General features: G+C 32.4%; 1 long non-coding RNA gene across 1 annotated transcript; it reads left to right on the forward strand.

Annotated features, from left to right (window-relative positions):
• Positions 1 to 13,448: 13,448 nt before the first annotated feature.
• Positions 13,449 to 14,080, forward strand: LOC134276888 (uncharacterized). Its single transcript, XR_009994135.1, has 2 exons — positions 13,449 to 13,546; positions 13,898 to 14,080. It is a non-coding gene; the product is annotated as an uncharacterized LOC134276888 (long non-coding RNA).
• The last annotated feature ends 414 nt before the right edge of the window (positions 14,081 to 14,494 follow it).

Raw genomic sequence — 14,494 nt, forward strand, 5'->3', positions numbered from 1 at the left:
GATTTTATAAATCGGACACACGGGGGATCGAACCCGGGTCGACATCCATTGCGGTACCCATTACACCTTTTGAAACCCGCTTCAAATTTAACATTCGATTATCGCGAGATTGCTTTTTTTTGATTCCAACATAAATTACATTTTTAAAAAAAAATTCAGTTTAAATTATAAAATGAGAGCTAGCTTGCCAAACTTTGCTCAAGATGATCACATCGGATTTTGTTACTTCAGTTTTAACAGTAATTTTTAGGATAAATAATCTATTATTGATGAACAGATGATACTGTTTTCTTTCCTTTTTCGATATGTATTCAATTTTTTATTCGATGCAACTCCATATACAGGCATGCCAATGTTATATATTTCTGCACTATTGTCGCCATTTGTCTACTACTTAAGTCGGGTCACGATACATTATTTCGTGCCAAACGTCGCAAGTAGGTCTTAACGCTATTCCTTTGTAATGTTTGATCTATTGATTGGATGTGATAGCTTCAATGAAAATTAGAAATGTATGTTCTTATGACCGGAATTTCGAGCGTTAGAAAGTATATTTATCACATTGTACAAATATGATATCGTATGCGGTCAAGTTACACTAAAGCAGTGAATTCGGTAAGATTTTCCACGAACTTTGTATCCTCTTTACCCCAAAAGTGGAGATGAGTTACACGTTCATGAAAAGACTGGAATGTTTCACTGCAAAAAAAAATCACTCGTCCTCCGACGCTCAAGGAATCTGAAACTAGTTATGTTCTATAACTTGCATTTATTACAAGAATATTTATATTACCTTTAATAAACAATCTTTCCAAAAAAAAATGTTTTTCTTATTTTTGTCTTTTCTATTCATTTAATATGTCACAAGCCTGCGTGGAAAAATAAACAGAAGTCAAGTAATACTTCAGAAACATGGTGAATGTTAAGTCAAGCAAGTTTCTTGAAAAGCTATTACTTATAACCATGGTTTAGGATAAGTTTTCCCTGGTGCAAAAGAAAAGGTTGTAGTTATCGTATTTCCACTTGTAATGTTGTATTCTACTTTGAGATGCAGGCAAAAGCAATTTTAATAGACATTTGAAGAAACCTTACATTAAAACTATAATCAATGCTACGTAATTGCGACGTGGCAATCCAAAGAATCCTTTACATTTCATTAATCTTTTTGGTAGAAGTTTCTTTCATCCAAACGCTCAGCTGACCTTCTAGAACCCGACTTGCTTAATGGTGGAGTTTACGGAGACCGCCGCCATCTTGGACACGCTTCAGATTTTTAAATGCAAATATCTAGTGTGTGGATTTATCAATTCAAAAACAAATCATATATTAGGCCTTTCCTGTAGGGTCTTCATTACTGTTAATTATATCAAAGAAAAATATTGAAAAACAAAAAAGTTGAAAAAAGTGCACATTTGAAATTCACTTCCTGTAGCGACCGGAAGTAATGACGACGCAAACGAAGGCAAAATTGCACATCTATATCTCATGGTCTATCATCTCTAACAAGTCTCCAGTTAATATGTCGAGCCGTTTTCGAGAACATTCGAAGACAAAATTGCATTTTAAAATCAGGAAATTGCCCATAACTTGGCACTGGTGCCGAATTTTCCAACAAACGGAATTTTATATAAAATTCATATAATGACCTATAAATCCTGAAAATTTCATTGAAATACGCTGAATAGTTTTCGAAAAATCGCCTGCACAAAATTTGGTCAGAAGAAAAAAGAATAATAACTAGAAACAAAACTCGTTGCGAGCAACGAGAGGTCTTCCGTCCGATTCAGAAAAAAAAAACAACGTAAAATCAGACTTAAAAGAGATTTTAAAAATCGGACACAAAGGGGATCGAACCCGGGTCGCCAGCGTGACAATCCATTGCGGTACCCATTACGCCTTTTGGAACCCGCTTCAAATTTAACATTCAAATATCGCAAGATTGGTTTTTTGATTCCAACATACATTACATTTTTTTAAAAATTCAGTTTGGAATTGTAAAATGACAGCCAGCTTGCTAAACTTTGCTCAAGATGATCACATCGGAAATTGTTTAACAGTAATTTTTAGGATAGATATTCTATTAGTAATGAACAGATGATACTGTTTTCTTTCCTTTTTTCGATATGTATTCAACTTTTTATTCCATGCAACTCCATATACAGGCATGCCAATGTTATATATTTCTGCACTATTGTCACTATTTGTCTACTACTTAAGTCGGGTCACGATACATTATTTCGTGCCAAACGTCACAATTAGTTCTTAACGCTATTCCTTTGAAATGTTTGATCTATTTGATGGATTTGATAGCTTCAATGAAAATTAGAAATGTATGTTCTTAAAACCGGAATTTCGAGCGTTAGAAAGTATATATATCACATTATACAAATATGATATCGTATACGGCCAAGTAACACAAAAGCTGTGAATTCAATAAGATTTTCCACGAATTTTGTATCCTGTTTACCCCCAAAGTGGAGATGAGTTACACGTTCATGAAAAGACTGGAATGTTTCACTGAAAAAAAAATCACTCGCCCTCCGACGGTCAAGGAATGTGATACTTTTTATGTTCAATAACTTGCATTTATTTCAAGAATATTTTTATAACTTTTAATAAACAATCTTTTTAAAAAATGTTTTTCTTATTTTTGTCTTTTCTATTCATTTAATATGTCACAAGCCTGCGTGCAAAAATAAACAGAAGTCAAGTAATACTTCAGAAACATAGTGAATATAAAGTCAGGCAAGTTTCTTGAAAAGCTATTACTTATAACCATGGTTTAGGATAAGTTTTCCCTGGTGCAAAACAAAAGATTGTTGTCATTATTTTTCCACTTGTAGTCATGTTGTATTCTACTTTGAAATGCAGACAAAAGCAATTTCAATAGACTTTTGAGGAAACCTCATATTAAAACTATACTCAGTGCAACGTAATTGCGATGTAGCAATCTAAATAATCCTTTACATTTCATAAATCTTTTTGGTAGAAGTTTCGTTCATCTAAACGCTCAGCTGACCTTCTAGAACCCGACTTGCTTAATGGCGGAGTTCACGGAGACGCCCCGCCATCTTGGACACGCTTCAGATTTTTAAATGCGAATATCTAGTGTGTGGATTGATCAATTCTAAAATAAACTATATATTAGGCCTTTCCAGTAGGGTCTCCATTAATATTGAATATATCAAAGAAAAATATTGAAAAACAAAAAAAATTGAAAAAGTGCATATTTTGAATTCACTTCCTGCAGCGACCGGAAGTACTGACGACGCAAACGAAGTCAAAATTGCACATCTATAACTCATGGTCTATCATCTCTAACAAGTCTCCAGTAAATATCTTAAGCCGTTTTCGAGAACATTCGAAGACAAAATTGCATTTTAAAATCAGGAAATTGCCCATTACTTGGCACTGGTAGCGTATTTTTCAACAAACGGAATTTTATATAAAATTCATATAGTGACCTATTATTCCTGAAATTTTCATTGAATTCCACCGAATAGTTTACGAGAAATCGCCTGCACAAAATTTTGTCTAAAAAAAAAAGAATAATAATAATAATAAGAAACAATAGAATCACTATAAGGTCTTCCGTGAAAACGGAAGACCTTAATAACTAGATGCGTTCTTGTTGCTAGGGCAACAAGTAGGTCTTCCGAACGATTTTTCCTTAGAGTTCTATGCTGCGTCATCTCATGAAATAGATTTCAGAATGTATTTTTTCGTTTACGTTCATTTACAGTAGTTTCACAACACAGATCGTGATTGTTCCAGGTATTTCACAAAATATCTCCAAATATAGCTTTTAAAAATCGGCAAAATGTTCCACACATGTTATTAAAGAGTGAAAAGTAATTTGCAACTGAAAAAAGACAAAAAGAAAGAAAAAATTTGGGGAACGCCCCGAGCGGGATTCGAACCCCCGACAGTAAGACAAAGTTTGGTTCGGTCATATCTTTGCAATAAACACACATATGAAGAAAATGAAAACATATATAGATATCTTTGAAGACCCTCTATAAACCCTGAAAATCCGAAAGAAAAATATTGAAAAACAAAAAAGTTGAAAAATTGGACTTTTTGAATTCACTTCCGTTTGCGACCGGAAGTAGGAACGACAAAAAATGAAGGACGTTCGGCACATCTACATGTGATGTTCTTTCATGTCCATGAGTTTCAATGTCATATCTTTAGCCGTTTTCGAGAAAAATTGTGTACAAAAATCCATTTAAAAAATACAAATTTCCCCAAAAATCGCGAATGGAAGAAAATTTAGAAAAAATGAAGAACACGTCTGGAGATATTAACCTGGTGCATCTTTCCTGTAAAAATCTTTGAAATCCGTACAGTCACAGCTGAGATATCGCCATAAAAATGAAAAAAAGAATAATAATAATAATAATAATAATAGGAAACCGACGGAAAACAATAAGGTCTTCCGAAGGAAGTCGGAAGACCTTAATAAGAAACAATAGAATCACTATAAGGTCTTCCGTGAAGACGGAAGACCTTAATAATAATAATAAGAAACAATAGAATCACTATAAGGTCTTCCGTGAAGACGGAAGACCTTAATAATAATAATAATAAGAAACAGAGTAAAAACAATATGTTCCCCAACTTCGTTTGGGGAACATAATTAGTACAATTAGAGCTAGGAAATAAACGTGAACAAAAATGTAAATTATGAGAACATCGAAATCAACCAAGTTCCCGCTTTAAAGCACTTTGTTTTTAAAAGAATTTATAAGGGGGGGGGGATATATATGCTAGTATGTATTATTTTTATATTATAAAATTATTATATAAATTGTTACTAGATACACGTACATGTATTGGCATACGAACATATATTGATTTTTATAAAAGTTTAAAAAGGTCTATTAATTTTATCAATGCAAGAAGCAACCAGGCCTTGAAAATCTTAAAATCATACAGGAATCGTACAGGAACAATGATTTTCTCCGGAGTACCCATCTGTGCCCCAATTTGACCATGATTGCTTGACGTCTCATTTAAATTGTACACCTCTGCAATTTAGTTAGACTTAACTTTATTGATAATCCATCGAATTTTACACAATCCGACGATTCAAAAGAGGAATACATAATAAAAAAATAAACAATAATGGTGCAATTTTAGCATTGTAACATTTTGATCCTGATCACAGGACAGAATGTTTCTTAAAAAAGAAAACATTATTTTTGCTAATTGCAATGTGTCAGGAATTAATATGATTTTCAAAAGCACAGAAATTAAAGGTACCAGAAGGACAGCTAAATTTTGAAATAAGTACCATAATAAGTCATCCTCTATATAACATTTTCAATTGATTTTACAAACACGCTTATTAATGTATATACTAGACACATGCACAGGGAAGTGAAGCTCATTCATACTACTTCCCTCTAAAAAATAGTTAATTTGATTCTGAGAGAAGTGTGGAGTCCTACAATATAACATGCAGGTTAGTGAATTTTATTTCTATTTATTATATCAATAGCTTTGATTCTGGATCAGGTAAATATGTTTCTCTAATTAAAGAGTCAATAAAAAAATCTTAAAATTTCTTTTAAACAATAAAAACCTGGGACAGTGTAACATGAAATATTAATGTCAGACATGGGATCATGTGCCATGGAAGGGTATCCACTGTTGACCATTCACATCCGCCGATTACTCCTTAAAATGATTTGAAAAAATATGAAAATCCTTAGACTTCAAATACCTTTCTTGATTCGTTCACTAAAGCTGTGGTTAAAAGATTTGGTCCAGAGTTATGGAGTAAGAAGTTGTCCTTATAACGTGGGTTTGAATCCCACTGCGGAAAGTGGGGTCCGGTATTTTCAATGACTCGGTACAAACTGATGTTCAGTGTCAAAGGAGGAACTGCACAAAAAGATCCCTCGCCGCGCAATGTCGTGGGTTTTTAGCGCGTGTCTAACATTAGAGAACTTCACCGTTAAGTGATAGCATCCAAATATGAATAAAAAATTCTCCACGGATCATTATACAAAAAAAAAAAAAATGACACACACATAAAATACTGGCGCTGGTGATGATGTCATTTTTGATAATGCATTTCTATATTTTCCGATTTTTATGTAATTTTTCTCTACTGTATAAAACTTTGAGAAATCAAAAGAACTTTGTATTACATGTTCATATACTTACATGTCATTTTATTTTCATGGAGGTTCATTCATTAGATATGGCTTTTCAATATCTCTCAATTTTTTTGACTCAAAGACTCAATTAAGCCATGTCAAATATGTTTCATATTTGGATGTTTGTTAATTTAAAGGATAAGGACCGATTTAAAACTAAACTGCTTGACAAACAAGTTGCACAACTCCTAATTTTCCATCGTCAAATTACCTTATTTAGGTAGATATATCCCCATAACTTCTAACTTATTCCAATATACAAGACAATGCTCTGAGTTGGATCATGTTTTTTACCGTTTTTTCACGTCGTCTATTGTTAGATAAGTTGATTTTCCTGGAATTTTAACGACATCGACGTCGGCATTTCATTAAGAGCGTGTCACATGCAAAATCTGAAAAATCGTCCAGGAGTGTCTACAAAACTTTTCATTTTATCATATATTTTTAAGGTCTAGGTTGTCTGAGGATCTAAAATTTAAATTTGGAAAGTGTGCCACGTGTTTCTATTTTTAGTAACAGTCATGTTTCTACATTTGGCAAAAATTGGCATAAAATAGTAGGTGCAAATATGAAAGTTTGAGACCTTGCAAAATCAATTGAAAAATTTTTGCAATGCCAGATATTTATTAAATCATCAACACATATATGTCAAAGATGATAAATATTTATTTTTCACAATGATTGCGTCTATATGTATTCTATGATCGAGCCACGAGTAAGGCTAAATTTAGAACTTTAGATTTATTATCCTTGTTTAGTGCAATGGTACAGCTTAAATGGAGAAAATAATTTGATCTAATAATGTGCTTTATAATAATTTATCTATGTTCTATCAAATATAAAAAATTCACTGATGGCTTTTAATAGGACATATAACAAATAATTGGTGGAAATGATGACCTTACGATGTTAGCCAAGCTCTCCATTTGTATCTTAAAATTGTTCAAATGTAATGAATATTTCTTCAATTGATGATTAATAATTTTATTTTAGTGTAAATAGATGCTGAGAAGGACAATCAAAATTAAAACCTTCATGAAAGTTTAAAATATTCACCAAAATTGATAAAGAAAGATAATAAAATGAGTGTTATTTGTGTGTTGAAGAGTTATCTCCCGTAGTGGAACTCTCCATACAAAAAAGGGGGAAAGTGATATTGCAACATGGCAGGGGCAGAAGAACAATCTTATGTGATTTCAGCAATTTTTCAAACATTTCAAGTAGTGATGGCCCAATAAATTCAATTATATGAATATACTAAGGATCTGTCAAACCATTTGCGTTTACTCAAATTTCTGAACATACCCTAGCTGGGTTGTATGGAAAATTTATGACGTACCAGAGGCGATTGTTTTGCTGCATTCTGTAGGCCTATAGAAATGGTATTTTTTCCATTGACACTACTAGCACATTAAAATTATAACTTAAATAAGTATGTCAAAGACAATTAAGGATTAAAATGACGAAGAAGTAAGTCAAGGTGCTGCCGTCCCGATCATAAGGAAGAAAGCAAAAGCAGACCGATGGGCTACCCCTATACTGGTTGAAAATGAGGGAGACAATATACCAGTTGGATCAGGTAGGACAAAGAATTTTCAGTTGGAAGTTAAAATAATGAATGTATTTGTTCTCTATTTTACAAGTGATTGTAATAGGGGAGGAAGACAGGTGGTATATTAAACTCGGCTCAGATTAAACAATTGTTTGATCTTTTTTTTTTTAGGAGTACATGTACATGGAATACAAGTTCTAACAAGAGGCCCAGGGGCCACAGCGCTCACCTGATCACATCAGGCTAGGAAAAAGCATATATCAGATCAGAACTGAAAGTTTACTGAGGTGGGGGGGGCTTGAATTTTAACCCCCCAGGGGTTCAAGATTTGAACAAACTAGAATCTACACTACCTGAGGATGATTCCATATAAATATCACTAATCATGGCTTTGACGTACTTGAAAAGAAGATTTTAAAAGGTATTCCTATATATATCCCTATGTAAAACTTGGGTCGGCCATTTTTGCCCCACCCTAGCCCCGGGGTCGTGATTTGAACAAACTTGAATCTACACTACCTGAGGATGATTCCACTTGAGTTTCATCTTTCCTGGGCCCGTGGTTCTTGAGAAGAAGATTTTTAAAGATTTTTCCTATATATTCCTATGTAAAACTTGGGTCGACCATTTTGGCCCCACCCTAGCCCCGGGGGTCATGATTTGAACAAACTTGAATCTACACTACCTGAGGGTGATTCCACTTGAGTTTCATCTTTCCTGGCCCAGTGGTTCTTGAGAAGAAATTTTTTTAAGATGCCATTAGTTTTTCTCTAATTCGTAATAATCTCCCCTTAGAAAAGGGCTAGGCCCTTCATTTGAACAAACTTGAGTTCCATTTACCCAAGGATACTTTGTAGCAAGTTTGGTTGAAATTGGCCCAGTGGTTCTTGAGAAGAAGATGAAAATGTGAAAAGTTTACGACAACGACAACGACTATGACAACGACAGACAACGGACAAATTTTGATCAGAAAAGCTCACTTGAGCCTTTGGCTCAGGTGAGCTAAAACATTGAAGAATTGTGCAAGCAGTGTGCTTCTCATAGGCAGTAATGAGTTTGGACAGTGGTTTTAGAAGAGGAAATAGGTATATTTTAATACATGCAAGGACAATTTTTAAAATTTAGTTGATCACACAAATATTTCATCACCATGATTACATAAAGATTTATACAAAATTAAATTGAGTGCCTATAATTTTTTCAAATTGATGATATTTTGAAAATCAAGAACATTGGTAAAAAATCATAAAAAAAATACTGCCACTCATATAGTTTATACTAAAAATTTTAGCATGTACATGTACTAGACAATATATGATTGCTAGTACACCTAGTATATTATAGAGGTTTTAAACATCTACCATACATTTTATCATTCCTCTCTTGAATTATACATTATTTACAATTGATTAAAATTCTATCTTATAGCAACAGTTGTCCATGTGCTGCAGTATTTATTGGATCCAACCAAAGCAGAAAAAAAACCCTGAAGCAAATTCATATGGTAAAGTGTAGGGCTAGAAAATTAATAATTATATTTTTTTTACTTGTCACTTAGGCTATCACCTTGGTTTTTTAATAACTCAGTTCTCTTATTATCCCACTGGGCCAGTTGATTTTGAAAGAACTGTCCAAAATGCATAACTATAATTTATAGTACATGTAATACCTGTTTATGTTATGACACTTTGTAATAGTGCAACATACATGTAACAGAACAAACCAAAAGTCTCTGTTGAGACTGTAGCTCTATTGGTTTGTACTTATAACAAACAGACAAAGGAAGAAAAAAGTAGCAGTTGGGTTTTGAAACTTTACAAGTGCAATAAATAGAATAATAATTCTTGATAAAGCCTCTTTTTGTGGCAAGATTGCAATAAAACCACAACTGTAGGAGCTGCTTTTATAAAATTTTACAAAAATTTCAATTTTAGTTACTGTGACAAAATCATTCATCAATATGAAAAAACAAAAATAACAATTATGTTTCTCTGTGTAGTCTATTTGCATGCCACATTATATTATAATCAGACTAAAACTGTATTTAGAATAGCCTTTTGAAAGTATTTCATAGAAATTTCTATTTTTTATTGACCATGGCAACACTGTTCATCAAAATTAAAAAAACCCATACATTATCTTCTAATTTGTAATTTAACCATTTACAAAATTCACATGTCATAACATATGATATATTGGGATTGTGGTAGGTAAACATGGTTAAGTCAAAGTAAAGTTTTTTTTTCAAAAGAGGTCAGTTATCAACTTTATTCTAAAAGCACTGGGGCACTTTTTTCAAGATGCAGTACAAGATCAATGAAGTACTTAAAGTGGTTTGTTTTCCAACAACATATTTATTCATCCTATCATTATGATTGATTGAATGTATATATTGTTTATCGTCTTTCACGAGAATTTTTCACTCATATGGAGACATCACCATATGCCGGTGAAGGACTTCAAATTTAGACCTATACTCGGCACTCAGAGCATTGAGCAGTGAGGGTTCTTTATTGAGCCAGCGCCTACCGTGACACGGGACCTACGTTTTTAAGGTCATACCCGAAAGACCCATGACTTTCACTTCTGATGCCGAGCGCTTGGTGAAGGAACAGTCACTACCTATTTTTACGTCTTAGGTTTGACGTGGCGCCGGGAACGAGAATCGAACCCGGACCTCCCGATCACGAAGGAAACGCTCTACCACTAGGCTACCGTAAATGGTCCTTTTATGAAAAGTACACTTAATAATAAGTCTTTGAATAAATCACCACCTTCATCTAAAGTAAATTGCTTATGGTGCATTTTAATTCATATTATAGGTAATACAGGGTTTTCTAAGAGAGGAGGATCACAGGAGTGGAACTGTTTCATTTACCCAACACCTTGAGCTGACTGATCAAGGGAAATATGAAGCAGTTTACAGATGAAAGTTCTGCTGGAAGCACAGAGATTAATACTGAAAAATACATGTATTACCTCCGTCCGGACTCATCATAACAGAAAGTATTTTCAAAATGTTGCAATCACGAAAATCTTCTGGGAGTTGGAAATCAGTCTTACAGAAATTCAAGATCAAGTAGGAACACTGCAGCAAATTTATATGCTACAAAATGTGAAAGCATTAGAGAGTCTCAAAATTTATTGATACAAACAGTCAAATCAGGTAGAGTTGATGATGGAGTCCAGAGAGAGCCAACAGGAGGAAGCATGGGTTTGGCACTGGAGAGCAGAAGAAAGCAATGCAATTCTTCAAGAAAGAAAAGGACTACTTGTGCATGATATGCGAAGAATGTGACAGAACAGGAAAATGCCCCGATAGTGTCTCATTGGCAGATGAGCTGAAGAAAGTAACTGATAAAAATGGTGAAAGACTTTTTAAGAAAGACAAATGGCTAAATATTTCACAAGTAAGAGGATATATTGCCCCATATATTTGTCAATAAAATCTAAGAGTGTCTCTGTACCTACCTCTGTAAAAAATCAATTGTTGTTTGAAAGGTGTTTTGAAGATGTTTGTATTGATGAGGATGAAAAACTTGCAGAGATTGTTTCTGCTTTAGACTCGAATATATATGAAAATCAAATGACTGGTATGGTGAATGATGTATTTACATCTGTAAATATTCAGTAAGTTTATAAGCTGTATAATCACATATTTTAAAAGAGGGGAATCGAGGATTCAGGAAAAAAATATTGATATGTGGGGATTTTGATTTTATTTTGTAGTTGTTGAAGTGTTGAGTAGTAATTAAGCATATAAATTTTAAATTTCATGATAGTCATAAATTTGTGGGTCTCTCCATGCCCCAAATACATTGAAAATTACCTCCCCCCCCCCAAAAAAAAAAATGGAACCTTGGAAATTAAAGGTTCCAATATACTTAACCATGGAATTAATTTTGACATTCTTACATTATGATCAAAAGTTTCATGTTCATTAGAATGTTAGAATTCTGATTGTTACAGTATTTTCAGTTTGATGGGATATCAAAATAAGTTTTTTTAAATTTATAAACTCTGTTTCCTACATCACAATATGACTTCTATCAAAGAATGTATGAATCATTATAAAAGTAATTAGTTCCCAATACAGTGTAACATGTTTTGGAATCAACAGAGAATGAAATTAACTACAGTAACTGTAAACATGAATTCATTTTAAGTGTGTTTACTGTAACCAACATTATGTACATGAAGTTCATGTATTACATACCATATATTGTAGAATAAGAGATCACAATGCTAATTTTGACCTTTATGCACTTGTTTACTGAATTCTATTTTAGGAGAGCTATCATATTCAAAAGATGTTGAAAAATAATCAAAGTTATTAATTTTTACAGAAGTTTGGTTTTGTTTACTTAAAACATTTACAACAATATTGTTTTCCTTACATTTTAAGTTTAAGAGATGAAAGGGGATTCATAATATTGTGTGTAACACCCCCCCCACCCCTTTCTAATGGATTATTTTGATTTGTAGAGGTGTTATCTATTGAACTGTAATATATATGTTTAATTTTTAAAATACAGATATGAATGTTACCACAGAAACATTTTTTTTTTAATGTTTTGAAAAGTTTTGAAGTATTTTATGTATAACATTTTAAGTATTTTTGATACCTTGAGTGTGAAAAATCAACTTACTTTGACATTCAGTGAATACTAAAGTTTGAATTTGCCATCGGCAATTTTTCATGTTTTGTTCACATAATCATCCTTAACAATAAGCAGTAAAATTTACTAGATTAAAATTTCCATTTTGGCAGTAAGTGTTATTTCAATTTATTAGAAAATTGACATTTTTTCAAAAATATGGAACATTGCCAATTTTATGACCTTTTTGCACTTAAACAAAATGGATGTCAGTCATTTTTACTATGCACTTAAGAAGTACTAACCTGTGTTCTTTTATTTCAAAATTAAATATTTTGATAATAATGAGAGTTGCAGTTTTCATTCTTCTCCAAATATGACTAAAAAGTATAAAATATGACCTGAGATTTTGTTGCATAAGAGCTATTTTTAGTAACAGGTCATATAAGGTATACCGGTATGATTGGCACAATAAAAATTTGTCCAATTTCCATTCATGCATACTAGATTTAGCTTGCAAAATTTGAAGGCAATTGGAGAACCTTGCTATTGGACCATTTTGCATGTTTTTCTCTGAGACACGCTCTTAATTGTATGGTCGATTAAAGTACTTGTTTGCGATTGTAACCTAGCTTTGGGTTGTATTTTATTTTATACCATACAAAGGCTTTTGATTTTACTGAATTCGACTACAGAAAGTTCTGATAATATGGCTCAAAATGTGCGACACTCCTCAAAATGGAATACACCTGTATCGGTAATGTTAATTTGTACAATACATTTGGGGATCATACCTTAGTTTCTAGGGATCATAGTTTAGTACCCTCTCTAAAAATTAAAATTTTTTATAGCATGTCTTTAGTCAGTCAAAGGGTTTTCTTAACCTTTTTCATTCCTATACCTAGCTATATTAAACGAAATATTGCATCTACGTGACTCAAATTTATAATCTTACATATATGCCAATTAGAACACAAAAGAATTTCTTATATTTTTAACTTCATGAAATAAACTTTACGATTAAATAATCCTTCTTTAGTACATGTATTATAAAGCAGTAAACATATGACGGTAACCATGAGAGAAACCCTTAATACATGTATTTCACAATTGAAGAATTGAAAAGTCTGAAGTGGTACATCGACATAATCCCAATAAGAATATGAAGGGAGAAGCTGAATGGATGTTGCTCCTCTGCATTATACCAATGTCGGAGATTACAATCACAGGTTTTTTTAAAAAAATAAACTTACTGACACTATTTTATTTATAAGAGAAACATTTAATGAAATGAAATAAAAATCATGTTTATCAGTGACCATTTTTACACTGTATCGTACTCTAAGCTTGTTAAAGAAAATTTGAATCGTGTATATATATCTTTTATGCATTTACTAACAATAAGTATGGATTAAAAATTCTATTTTTAAATGTAGATTTAAGCTAATGGATCGGTATACATTGATAAAGAAGAATTTTCTACTAAACTTGAAAATTTTATATCAGTTTGTTTGCCTTTTCCTAACACTATTTAGTCTTCTTGGTGTAATTAATGCTTGATTTTTTTTTTATTGTCGTAGGTATGAAACTTAACTGGTACGAAGCACAAAGTCGATGCAGGGAAACAGGAAGCCGTTTGTTGTATAAATATCAAGCAACGAACTTCTACTGGACACCCTATTATAAAAGACTGTCTTCGTGGATAGGGACGTTAGGTCTGATTTAGATCTTTATTGATCATCAAAAAAAAAAAAAAAAAGAAACACGTTTAGAAAAATAATAAACGTTTCCAAAACAATCCCATCTTTCAAATTATCGGTATTTCAAATTCCGTATTATTATTAAATTTGTTTTTAGTCATTAAAGCCTTTACATTACATTGAATCTTAAACATATTGAATCATCATTAAAATTAAAAAAAAACAAAAAAAACTCTTGAATTGCAATGACAATAAAATGTGATACTGTTCATGATTATGAACACATTTAATTTTTAAAAGGCATAAACAATTGATTATAAATCGCTGTTTATGTGAATTTGTTTTATATTTTAACAATTTGTATAGAGTTCGTACACGTTTGACCGAACTTTTTTATTCAACATCATTCTTAACATATTTATTGTTTAAATCGGGTTGCTACCAAGATTCTGCCATCAACACTTCTACTTCCATGGA

Source organism: Saccostrea cucullata, unplaced genomic scaffold (genome assembly GCF_032062105.1).
Source record: "Saccostrea cucullata isolate Sc308-1 unplaced genomic scaffold, CSIRO_AGI_Scuc_v1 ctg548, whole genome shotgun sequence".
Taxonomy (NCBI): domain Eukaryota; kingdom Metazoa; phylum Mollusca; class Bivalvia; order Ostreida; family Ostreidae; genus Saccostrea; species Saccostrea cuccullata.